Raw genomic sequence first — 12,828 nt, forward strand, 5'->3', positions numbered from 1 at the left:
AATTAATTTCATTCTTTTCTAAAGTGGCCACGAGGAAATTATAAGTTAGGTGTTTAGCTCACATTATATTTCTAGGAGCATGACTCTAGACTCCTGGTCTAGTGCTCCCTCCCGCAGCACCAGGGACCCATAAATCAGGGACCCATAAATCCCTGCAGAGTCTTGTGTTCGAGAACGCATGTGCTCATGCCCATGCACACACACACACATACACACACACGATCCCTCTTGTGGACAGGACTGATCGCACTCTCTGTCTCCTCCCCACAAACACTCACCACTCACCCCTCACAGCCTCTCAGCGGCCATAAAGATACACAGCCCCCCCCCCCAACCTGTCCACAGAGCATCTGCCTGAGGACCTGACCCCCTCCAAACAACCTTGACACCTGGACGGAAATGCCGCCCTGGAGCACCTGCTGGGGGAGCCCCCCACGCACAGATCAGCATCACTCTGTCTGGCTGGGCGGTGGGCAGGGGGCAGTCAGCACCTCTCTCGCCAGCCTTAGTTTCTTTGGGGAGCCCTTCGAGGAAAGGATATTTACCTCCGTGCGGCAAAATTACTGTCCTTGGATAACAAGAGCGACGACTCGGGTGTTCGAGAAGGAAATCGCTTCTTTTCAGACGCAGCTTTTTCCCAGCTTTCTTCTTCCTGAATTTTCCAGCGTGCACTTTTCCCGACAGTGGTTGCCTATGACAAGAGGGGGCCAGATCAGAAGCCCACTGCTGCCGGCTTCTCAGAGGACTTGCACACTTTTGTGCATGTGTTTGGGGCTGTGGGGGTGGGTGGGGAAAGCAGGAAAATCAACATGTTCTCTGTCGGCCTCCCCTCTGCCTCATTCACAAGCCTGCTTGTTCAGCACCCTGCTGGCTGTGCTCTGGCCTCACCGAGCCGCCGGTTCCCCAATTTTTAGGAGTCAGGCTGTTTCAAGTTCACAGCCGTTGGGCATCTCCAAAGGGTTTTGTTTTTTCTTTCCTTAAGTATCAAAACACAGACCTTCTGGCCCAGGTGACATTAATCTGACAATTACATGGAGGTAATTATCCAAATGCAGACTTTGGATTCTATAAACAGACACTGCCACAGCCCCCACTGTGGCCCAGCAGGACCCTGTTTACCGAGGTCTCAGCAACCTCCCCGGCACCCGTCACAACAGCCAGCAAGGGTTTATAAAGACTCATCACAAAACACAGATAGGCTCCGGAGATACAGCCTTCCCGCTTACAGTTGCTTAATTAGATGGAATGTTGCCTGTTGGATTCCAACCAGGTGAGCTTCCATAGACACATCTGACTACAGAGAAGGCTCTGGGCTGGCCGGGGCAGGACAAGGCTGAAGATTCTAGAAGCTGCGGTATGACAGGAGGAGGGCTGTGTTAGAAGTGATGGCCGGTCTCCTGAGTCACACTGCCATGACTTAGCTTTGAAACCTGAACACGTGGCTGTCCCTCTGGGCCTTCTTTCTTCCCTCAGTAAAATAAGATGGCGGTGGGTTGGCCTCCTGCAGGCTCTGCAAGATCAAGGTTGCAAGTAGCTGAAAACCCCAACTCAAACCCGTTTGTCATTTGTTCCTTCAGGGAACAAGAGGCAAAAGAGGGTGACCCTCAAGCAAGAGACAGTCCGCGTTCGGTGTCGTCAGAGGCCCAGGTTTCTTCTCTGCTGGCCACACTGCGTAGTGGCACCTTGTGACCACGCAGCCATTTCAGGTGTCACAGCCCAAGCCATCTCAGGGGCAAGAGAGACACGGCCTACCTCTCCTGCAGCCTCTTTCCCAAAGGCTCCTCCCAGAGACCTCCCCTCTCGCATCTCATTGGAGGAACGTGGTCACATGACCGCTCCTGAGCCAATCATTGGTCAGGGACACCGCGCCAGATGACTTAGAAGGAGCCTGGATTTAAAACGAGTTACCCTCCAGGGCGCCTGGGTGGCTAGGTCGCTTGAGCTTCTTGCCCTGGCTCAGGTCATGACCTCACGGTTTGTGGGTTCGAGCCCCGGGCCGGGCTCTGTGCTGACAGCTTCACGCCTGCCTGGGATTTTCTCTCTCCCACCTCTCTCTCTGCTTCTCCTACCCCCCCCCCCCCCGCCCCAAATAAATAAATATTTTTTAAAGACTTTTTTTTTTAAGGAATGTATTGACTTCTATGAACTGAAAAGTTGAAGGGGAGATTTGAGCCTGCTCCATCAAGGGGATGGAATGGTATCTTTGGGGAGGGCTGGATCTTTCTCTCAACCCTTTCATTGCCAGCTCTGTGTCAGCTCCTTTCTCAAGCAAGCTCTTTCCCTCTCTACTCAGCAGATACGACCTTTGGCAACTAAAGGCTTACACGGTCGTCAGTACAGACTCTGTTCCGTGGAACACCTTAAGTGGAAGCCACGTTTCGGGAAGTTAGGTCTGACCATGGGTGGGCTGGTTGGGAGAAAAGAGAACAGAAATATGGAGACCAGATGGGGGTGGGAATTGACAAGGAAGCTGAGTGGGGGCCAGACGATCTGGTGACTAATTCTTTGCCTGGTCCTTCTAAGCAAAGGAGAGTCTTGGTCCCAAGTCCTGATCATGTCATTCAAGGTCTGGCCCCAACTTCCTTTTCTGACCATCTCTCCTGGAGCTCATCAGCACATCCCCCCGTCTGTTTTCAGGCAGATCATGAGAACACGCCTGATGACGCCCTGGTTCCACCTCTGCCACCCGTCCCTGCCCGTCTGCACAACTGCACCTTCAACCGACCTTCAAGGTGCAAGCTCACCCCCTCCAGCTCACCCCCTCCTGACACCGCCCCCATAAAGGAGTTCCTCCTTCCTTGAACAAATGCACGACCCATTACTGTCCACTCCTGGAATCTGCACTTGTCTTCTCTACCCCCTCCCCACCACAACCCACCTCCAGACTTAGCGTCTCTACCCCCCCAGGAAGGATTGTCCCCAGAAGCAGGAGTTGAAGGAATTCCAGAGATCCAATATCAAGTTACTCTGGTTGCCAGTTGAGCTCTGACCTTGTGTCCCAGTGTGATAACAGGGTTCCTAACTTGTGCCCTGCAACAACAATGGCATCCAACATTTCCAAGCACTGTCTGAGTGTCTGGCCCATGTTATTTCACACTGAAACAACGTTAGTGTTTCTCCTGTCTTACAGAGGCGACTGAGTGAGGCACAGAGAAGTTAAGTAATCTTCCCCATTCAAAGGAAAGACACAGACTCCACCTCTCATTGAGGAAGCGGCAAACTTTTAGAACAGCACATGGAACCAAACTGTTGTTGGAACCGTTTTTAGGAACACAGTCCACCACACCATGCTTTCTCCTGTTTAAAAAAAAAAAAAAATTATTTTCAAATAGTTTTAGAATTGTGTAAGAGTCGCAAAGGTAGTACAAAAAATTTTCGTATGCCCGCCGTCCGGGTCCTTGTGTTGTTAACATCTTACATAACCGGGAGACGTCTATTACAGCACATTTAGTCACAAGCGTCTCCTTAATTTCTGATCCGTGCAGTCTCTCGGTCTTTCCGTATCGTTCGTGGTCATGTTACTTGTGAAGAGAACCGGGTCAAGTGTGCACTCTCACTTCGCTAAACATCCACTCTCACATTGTGCTTCAATGCTGTACGAAATTTATTTATTTATTTATTTATTTATTTATTTATTTATTTAATGTTTATTGATTTTTGAGACAGAGGGAGGCAGAGCATGAATGGCGGAGGGGCAGAGAGAGAGGGAGACACAGAATCCGAAGCAGGCTCCAGGCTCTGAGCTGTCAGCACAGAACCCAATGCACGGCTAGAACCCACAAACAGTGCGATTATGACCTGAAGCGAAGTCGGAGGCTTAACCGAATGAGCCACCCAGGCGCCCCAAAATAACTGGAAGTTTTAAGGTTGGCATCACAAAGTAGCTATCATGTTGGATGCTTTTCCCACCATACACGACCTTATAGAGATTGAGACTTCCCCACCCAGGGATATGAGCCTCTTTCTTATCTGGAAAGTTATTCATTGGCTAATCCGCGCCTCGGTTTCTACATCTGATAATAATGTAGATGTAGGGGGGGCTGGATGATCTCCAACCTCTCTGCCTCAGCTTCAAAAGTCGATTCCATAAAATAAATTTCGTTAACTTAAAATTTATTTTTTTGAGTCCTAGAGGTCAAATTTCTACCTTGATTTTAAGGCAATTAAACCACATGAAATCAGTTTCTTTTAAAGTCTGAAACCTAGGGGCTCCTGGGTGGCTCAGTTGGTTAAGCATCCGACTCTTGATTTCCGCTCAGGTCATGATCTCACAGTTTGTGAGTTCGAGCCCCACGCTGGGCTCCGTGCTGACAGCACAGAGCCGCTTGGGATCCTCTCCCTCCCTCCCTCTCTCTCTCTCTCTCTCTCTCTCTCTCTGCCCCTCCCCCACTCACACTCATGCTCTCTCTCTCCCCCCCAAAATAATAAACTTTAAAAAATTAAATAAATAAATAAAGTCTGAAACCTAAATTGCCTTCTGTCTCTGGGCATTCCCCTCCCCCCTCCCTCACCCCTCCAGACTCTGGGCTCTGGGAGGGCAGGGGTGAGGCTGAGCACTCAGAGCATTTCTGGCGGATGAATATAATCGCTTGCAGACGTGTCCCCTTGTTGCTCTGTTTCTACTACAAGTTCACGAACTCCTATAACTTCCAAGTACATTTTTTTCCGTCCCAAAAACTACAGTTCGGGAAACTGCAGTTTCCTTCAGGGAAACAACATGAGGTACTTATTTCCTTTAGCTCTTCCCACACTGTGCCTACTGTACCCACCTCGGGGGGACACCCGAGAAATGCTGTGGAATGACTGGCTCTGGGTGCATCCCCCGCGAACGCATTTGCCATTTATTTAGTCAACAAATATTTATGGAACACCTAATACATGCCGGGGTGGGGGCGCTTCTCTCGGTGCTCAGCCCTGTTTTCTTCGGAATAGGATGGCCAGCCTCTCAGAGGAGGTGATGTGTGCGCATGACTCTGAAAACCTCCCACCAGGTGATGGCTAAAGGTATCAGAAAGATAGAATGAGCTCTATGTGTTACCAAAGCAATGTGCATCTGGGCTTAAGATATTTTATCCCGGCAAAATACCTTACTGGTTTTGCTTCATGTTGGTGGTTGGTCTCACGTTATTGTGTCTTGTTTTGTTTTATTCATTTTTGAGGGGGAGAGAGAGAGAGAGAGAGAGAACGGGAAAGGGGCAGAGAGGGGGGAGAGAGAGATTCCCAAGCAGGCTCCAGGCTCTCAGTGCAGAGCCCGGCGTGGGGCTCAAACTCAGGAACTGTGAGATCATGACCTGAGCCAAAATGAAGAGTCAGACACGTAACAGACTGAGCCACCCAGACGCCCCCTGTTTTGTTGTGTTTTTGACTCAAGTGGCCTGTTCATGAAGAAAAGCCTGGGTGTGGGGACAGCCTAGAAATGACACATAATAAAGGCAAAATGAGGTGTGTGGGTTTAGATTCCTCTCACTTGAGAGTAGGACGCTTAGGCCCAGGGGCCACTGCAGGGCCAACCTTGCTTAGAGTTGCTCGCTCAGCTCTGCCTTCCTTGAAACAAAAGGATGTGATTTGGAAGTCACTAAACAGCAGGAGACCCCCCCCCCCCAGTTCTTCTGGAAACTGCACTCCTCTTCCAGTGTGGCACCCCCCCTGCTCAAATGACCTGCCAAGCACACCCTGAAACAGCCTACCCTCCCTCCAGTTCTGGATGCATTTGGACACACCACGTTTCTGGATTCCCCAAGCTGGGGCCACTCCCATTGCACTGGTCCCTCTCTGTTAAAGAAAGAAACCCTTTTGCTTTCAAGTGGGATCCCACACTTGAAGAAAAAAATAATCTATTGAACTTTGTGTCTTCCTTTGGTCTCTCGGTGAGACAGATTGGGGTTTTGATTCTTTCAAAATGAGAAGTTTGCCTTGTTCTGGAAGATCAGAGATCGAAGGAGTCTCTCTCTTTTTTCTCTTTGTTTTCCCTTTTGAAGCCCCAGGGGCACCGACTGTTGAGAGAGTTGTGTCTGCTCAGAACTCCCAGCATGGCGCCACCTCTCCCAGAAGCACAACCCAAGAACAGCCATCATGTGCCCCCCCATTGCTGGGTTCCAGCCCTTTCAGGGGGTGCCACTAAAATCCTCACCCAGGATGGGGCAATGCTGTGCCTGACAGATAAGAGGGGTTCTTCTTAACGGACCCCCAAAAGCCTGGGCTGTTTCATGGAAGGAGCCAGTAGTGAGCCAGTCTGTCCCTAAATTGCCCTGTGACCTTGAGCCGGTTGCTGAGCCTGTGGCTGACTGTAACACACGAGGCCGTGCCACACTGGACACGCTGGTCCATATTCTTCAGACTGATGCTGACACAGCAAGAGATCACTAGGCTCCGGGTCCTGTATCGACCAAACTCGGTTGGCCCCGTCACGAAACACAGAGAAAGCATTTTTCTCTCCCCATGCACCAAGAGGCATGACACTTTTCTTGTTCCTCTGCGTGTGTGTGTGTGTGTGTGTGTGTGTGTGTGTGGCAGTGGGCCACTAAAAGAGTACTTTGTGGGATAAATGGAATGAATGAGGACGTGAAAGAATGTTCTGGAGGGGAGGGGCTGGGGATGAAAGATACATTGACAGACGCAGTAGGAGGTGCCTCGTGGGTCGACCTGTCGGCCTCCTGGCATCCTTCCTTCCTTCTCCACTGCCCGGTTCTTTTGGAGAGCTCCCTCTTGCCCCTCTGCAGATGCTCTGGAGGGATAAAGGGCCAACAAGTGTCCTGGGAGAGGCCAGCAACACTGCTTACTGGAAAGACGAAGAGTGGGCCCGGTGCCAGCCCGGGGTCGGTGGGAAGGGCCCCCTTAGGGCATCACTGCCCCGAAGAGACCCTCCATGTCTCTCTCCTGTCCAGATCCCCACAACTGCCCTGCTCCTGTCTTCCTGAGACCCAGAAGTTCACCTTTGTCTTCAATTCTGTGTCACCCCACATCATTCCACCCAATGTGACTTCCATTTAAGTTAGCCAGATTCTGGATTCCGTTGCTTGCAATCAAGGGATTCTAACTGTCATGGGCACTTCACGTCTTCTTCATGTCCCTTTTTTGCAAACCTCTTCTAAAAACAAAAATGCGAGGAAGGGAGGAGGGAAATGAAAGAAAGGACAGGATGATGTTCGTGTTCTTAAGATTCGTTTCGGCCACAGAGCCATTTCCCCCTGATTAAATCGAATGTGGCTTACCCAAGACAGAGGAAACAGGGCTCCTTGTTTCTTTCAGCTTCCTCCAGCCTGTAACCCATCGCTGGCCACCAGGTTCTGCCTCCTGAAAAGCAACCAAGGGGGTTGAATAGATTTCCCATCTAGCCTGGTGAACGGATCCCCGGAGCCACCCCTGCCCTCAGATCTGCCTCCTCAGATCCACAAATCTCAGCCGCCACCTCCTCTGTGAATACTCCCACGTGAGAAAGTTCGGTCGCCTTGGGGAGACGGGGCCAGGAGAGAGGGGGAGTAACCGCAGCCCTTAGGGGGCACCGTCGGGGCTCCAGGCACCGCAGGGAGATTCACGTAGGTTTTCGTTAACACGCCAAACCCACAAGGTGGGTTCCGCTCCTATGAGTTTGCAGATGCGGAAACTCAGAAGCCAAGACACTGGCTGGAAGGCACACAGCTATCAGTGCGGAGCTGGGATTTGAATCCAGGTGCCTTGTGACCTAACGCAGGGAGACAGGCACCTCGAAGGCTCTGCCCTGGGGTACACAGCGCGCCTCTCCCTGCGCATGCGTGCCACCAGCCATCCCTGCCCCGCCCCTCATTCTTTTTTTCTTCTGTAGGCCTTTTGCTCCCTTCATCTTACCTTAAATCCTTCTCTTTCCGTCAACACATTAGCCTTTCCTAAAGTACTGAATGAAAGAACGAGGGACAAATGAGGAGTACAGTTTAAAGGTGAAGAATAAAGGGTCCATGGGGCGCCTGGGCGGCTCAGTCGGTTAAGCCTCCGACTTCCACTCGGGTCATGATCTCCGGGTTTAGAGTTTAAGCCCCACGTGGGGCTCTGTGCTAATGGCTCAGAGCCTGGAGGCTGCTTCAGATTCTGCGGCTCCCTCTCTCTCTGCCCCTCCCCACTCGTGCTCTGTCTCTCTCTCCCCCTCTCTCCCTCAAAAATGAATAAACATTTTTTTTTAAAGTTAAAAAAAAAAAAAAGAATAGAGAGTCTGTCATCAGATGCCCTGGGTAAATCCCAACTCTACTGCTCATGAGCTGTGTGGCTTTGGGCAGGTCAGATAACCTCTCTGTGCCTCATTTCCCTCACCTGGAAAATAGGAGATAATAATATTACCTACCATGGGGGACAGCTGGGTGGCTCAGTTGGTTACATGTCCAACTCTTGATTTTGGCTTAGGTCATGATCTCATGGTTCGTGGGATCGAGTCCCGCATCTGGTTCTGCAGTGACAGGGTGGAGCCTGCTTGGGATTCTCTCTCTCTCTCCTTCTCTGCCCCTCTCCCCATTCGCTCTTGCTCTCTCTCTCTCAAAATAAATAAATAAACATTTAAAAAAATATAATACCGACCATGGTAGATAGAATAGTGACCCCCAAAGTGTTCACATCCTAATCCCCTAATTCCTAGAATCTGTGAATGTGTCACATTATATTACAAAGGGGAAGTAATCAGCTGCCTTTAAAATAAAGAGAGTATTCTGGATTACCCAGAGGGGTCCAATGTAATCACAAGGGCCCTTAAATGTGGAAGAGGGAGGCAGGAAAGTCAATGCCACCATGAGAAGGACTTGCCTGGCATCGGTGGCTTTGAAGATGGAAGAGGCCACCAGCCGTGGGACAAAGGCAGCCCCTGGAAGCCGGAACCGGCAAGAAAACTAATTCCCTGCAAAGCCTTCAGAAAAGAACGCAGCCTGGCAGACGCCCCGGTTCTAGCCCAGCGAGACCCCTTTCGAACTTCTGACATCCAAAACTTCAAGGAAATGAAAATGGGTGTTGTTTTAAGCTATTAAATTTGTGGTGATCGGGGGCGCCTGGGTGGCGCAGTCGGTTGAGCGTCCGACTTCAGCCAGGTCACGATCTCGCGGTCCGGGAGTTCGAGCCCCGCGTCAGGCTCTGGGCTGATGGCTCGGAGCCTGGAGCCTGTTTCCGATTCTGTGTCTCCCTCTCTCTCTGCCCCTCCCCCATTCATGCTCTGTCTCTCTCTGTCCCAAAAATAAATAAATGTTGAAAAAAAAATTAAAAAAAAAAAATTTGTGGTGATCGGTTACAGCAGCTGAGCGAAACTAACCCACCTAACTCAAAGGGTTGTTGTAAGGATTTTAAGAGAAGCTGCCTGAGGTGCGGGAATGCGGGAAGTTGGTTGGTGTGCAGAGGTGGGAGCTGTCCAGGGTGGTGCCGAGCTGTGCGCATTCCCTCCGACCGCCCCTGTCCACCCTCCCCTAAACAGAGAGCCCTGTACCTTCAGTGCCTTAATTACTCTGGAGCACTTCTTTATAATCACGCACCCGACGACTCCCTTCATCATGCTGAATTCTGAATCGCACTTGAAGTGGCTCGTACAATGTCAGCCCTCTGATTAGCTTCTTTCCGAGCTCCAAAATGAGGCTAATCAGAGTGGAGGAAAGATCTTACCATGTGCCCTGGGTGGGAGGCGAGGGCAGGGGATCTCGCTATCGTAATTTTCTAATTAAGGCTTTAAGAGCTTTTAAAGAGCCGGCTCATATCACCCTGCAGGCCCGGGGCCCTCCTCCCCAACCCCTCCATAAACATGAGTTCTCAGACGGGCCTTTCCGGGATCGACTCAGCTGCCTTTAGCACCTCCGCCACCCTGGCCTCTCCTCCCTCGAGATTATAACCCAGCTGTCAGTCTCTCTGGCCAGCCCCTGAGATTCGGATCAGACCCTCCCGTTGCATGGTCTGTGGAACCCCACGCCCTCTCCAAGATCTCGCGGATTTTCAAGTGGGTTCTGGTCTTCCCATGGCCACATCTGCCCAGAGATTTATAAGGAAGCTGATGAAGTTTAAACTCCAGAGCCACTCACCCGTGGGAGACCCTAGCACAGCGTTCACATGGTCATGTGCTTGGGTAAAATTGTCAACAGTTTGATATTTTTATATTCTTTTTCTTTAAGGGGATCCCCCTCCCGCAAGCTGTAGAAATTTCAGGTACCGTGAAATTGGGATCTGCCTCTGCACCTAGGTCCCTGGCTCTATGCCACTGGGCACTCGCCCCCACACAAAGGTCAGCCTTTTGTGTCCCCCCCCGAAAGATGTCAAGGTGTTACTGAGTGTGATAGCCTTCTCTCAAGTAAGCGTGTGTGAGCATGTGCTGGCGATGCGAAGAAAGGGTTTATGACTTACAACTGGCCTGGGCTTTTCTTTCTAAGGTGGGAGTGAGCACACCCAAGAGCCTGGGGGGATAACGCGGTAATGAGGGTGCAGGGAGGAACCTGCAAGGGGAGGTGACTGGGAGAAAGGAGGGTAGCTGAGAGCCTTGGTTTAGTGACAACAACAGCAACAACAACAACGTGTGTTGGTTGAGATGGTGGTCCTAGGTCCATTTTTCTCCCAACCTTTGGAAATCCCCAGGACTTCTGTCCAGCTGAATGACACCCAGAAGGGGCCATTCCCTCCTTTGTGCCCACTTGGACCCTAACCAGTTGCTTTTGGCCTAATATTTTACCGCATGTTTCTGTTTATGCATCTGTCTCTGCCTCCACAGTCCTCTGCCTATTGATTCCAGGACAATATATTAATTTTTTCCCGTCCCTCCTCATTTCGCGGGGGCCCTGGAACAACAAATATTTCCTGAAGAAAAGTCCTACTTGCGGAAGAGTGACCATATTAGCGGTTATCCCACGGAGTAATTTTATAGTAATTTCATAGTAATTGAATGAGATAATCATCTAAACTTCTTAGCACAGTTTGGCACAGAGGAAATAGTCAAGGAGTGTCCCTTGTTAATGTTCTTTTTAAGTTGATTTATGTATTTTTGACAGAGGGCCAACACGTGCGAGTGCACAAGTGGGGGAAGGGCAGAGAGGGAGGGAGAGAATCCCGAGGAGGCTCTGAGCCATCAGCACAGAGCCCTGGGAAACGGCGCTCCGTCCCCCATCCCACAAACCCTGAGATCGTGACCTGAAATCACGAGTGTGACACCGGGGTGACTGAGCCACCCAGGCGCCCCACCTTGTTCACATTACTGAACGCATGAATGACAGGCTTTGGTTTCATTCATCAGCACAAGCCTTTTCATACGCTTGGAATTCCTTTCGCGTCCTCTTTCTTGCCGTCGGAACTAAAAGAAAAGGCATGATAAAAGGAAAGGAGGGAAAAGGGTGGAAATCACAGCCGGTCGACTGTAGGCAACTACCCAATGGCTTTTTCCTTTGAAGTTTCCAGGGGCCTGAGAGTGACCGAAGGAGGCGCCACCCATCAGCGGGAGGCACGAATCCACCATCAGGGGACACTGCCTTCTCGTCTTCAGAAGAATCACACCAGTTTTTAAGGACTAGCCGCGTGCTAAGGCTGTTCCCCACACCCTTATTTAACCTTCACGGGAGCCCTAGAAAGGGGACCCTACTGGGTGGCAATGTGGAGCGAGAACGGAGAGACGGTTGCTGAGACTCGGGATGTATTTATAATCGGGGGGAAAAGACTATAAGAGGGGCTTCCGGGGAGAGAAACGCAGCTGGAGACCGCAGAGACGCGGAATCGAGGAGGCCGGGGAGAAGGGAATGGCAGCAAGTGGGGTGGAAAGGGTTGAGGAGGACCCAGAGGAGGACTGAGAAAGGCGGACAGGCTGACGGCGGAGGCTGAGCGACACGAACGAGGTTTAGGAGCAGCTGTGCACGAAGTGGGGGGCACGGGCTGGGCCCCAGCGGTTTGACTGTAACCTGTTTGGGGGGGGTGTGGGGAGGACCCAGCAGAAGGAGCGGCCACGAGCGGGTACCAACCGGAACCGGAAAGGCTGAGGGGTTAGGCAGGGCAGAGGAGGCGTTGCCCCGGAAGCAGAAGTGTGGGGGAGAGGAGCAGGTCAGAGGCCCGCTGCCATCGTTCTTAAGGTCCTGATGCGCGTGGCCGTGGTGGGAAGGGATCCTGAGAGCCGACGCTGCAGCCTAATTTAGGGTGGGAGGAAGAGGAAACCAGGAAGAGGGAAGAAGGTTGTAGGGCAGAAGACTGGGCAGGAAGCCGTCTCCGAGCGCGGAGATCTGAGCTTGTTTATGGGCAGAAGGGAAGGGGTCAATGGAGTGGGAGAGAGAAGGGCAGCCACGGGAGGCTGACAGAGCCAAGTGTTGGAGGAAGTGGGGAGGAGAAGAGTCTGCAAGGCTGGACGACTTCCACCTCCACCCACAGAAAAGAAACAACCCCGAATAAACCCAGAAGAGCCACACGTGACCCTGGCATGGGTGGGGTTGCATTCCAATAAACGACAAGCCAACAGTTGAAAATAATTGAAAAACATCCTGCTAAATTCCTTCAGATCTTTCCCCAGACCTTTCAATGCCTCCCTCTCAGATCCCCAGACCTCTTTGAGACAGACACCATTGGGATCGGGTCTCGTTCTTGTTCCTTCGTCTTTCCTCCATCTCCCTTCCCAACCTTCTCTTCTTTCCTCCCTCCCTCTCCTCTCAGACTCTCGTATATAGATCAATCTGCCGCTCTGACTGCCTTAGCTTTTAATATCTATTCATCCAAACCTCATTGTTACTCTTTCTTCTTTACCCGCTTCCTGGATTCTACAAAACGAAGGGTGCTGGCCCAGCAGCCCCAAATACCCCCTCCCTTAGAAGGAGCGGAATGCAACCCCTTCTGAGTTGAAGTCCTCTCTTAAAAAAAAATCCCCACCAGAGGAGA

The 12,828-nt window shown here is 51.3% G+C and overlaps 1 protein-coding gene across 1 annotated transcript in view; it reads right to left on the reverse strand.

Annotated features, from left to right (window-relative positions):
• LARS2 (leucyl-tRNA synthetase 2, mitochondrial) overlaps window positions 1–859 on the reverse strand; it is a 194,054-nt gene extending 193,195 nt beyond the window's left edge. Inside the window, exon 1 of the mRNA XM_086698442.1 lies at window positions 546–859. The gene's annotated coding sequence lies outside the window, so the exon portion shown is untranslated. The remainder of the gene's footprint in view (window positions 1–545) is intronic.
• Between the last annotated feature and the right edge of the window lie 11,969 nt (window positions 860–12,828).

The sequence above is a fragment of the Puma concolor genome, chromosome A2 (assembly GCF_028749965.1).
Source record: "Puma concolor isolate L17-30 chromosome A2, mPumCon1.1.hap2, whole genome shotgun sequence".
NCBI classification, from domain to species: domain Eukaryota; kingdom Metazoa; phylum Chordata; class Mammalia; order Carnivora; family Felidae; genus Puma; species Puma concolor.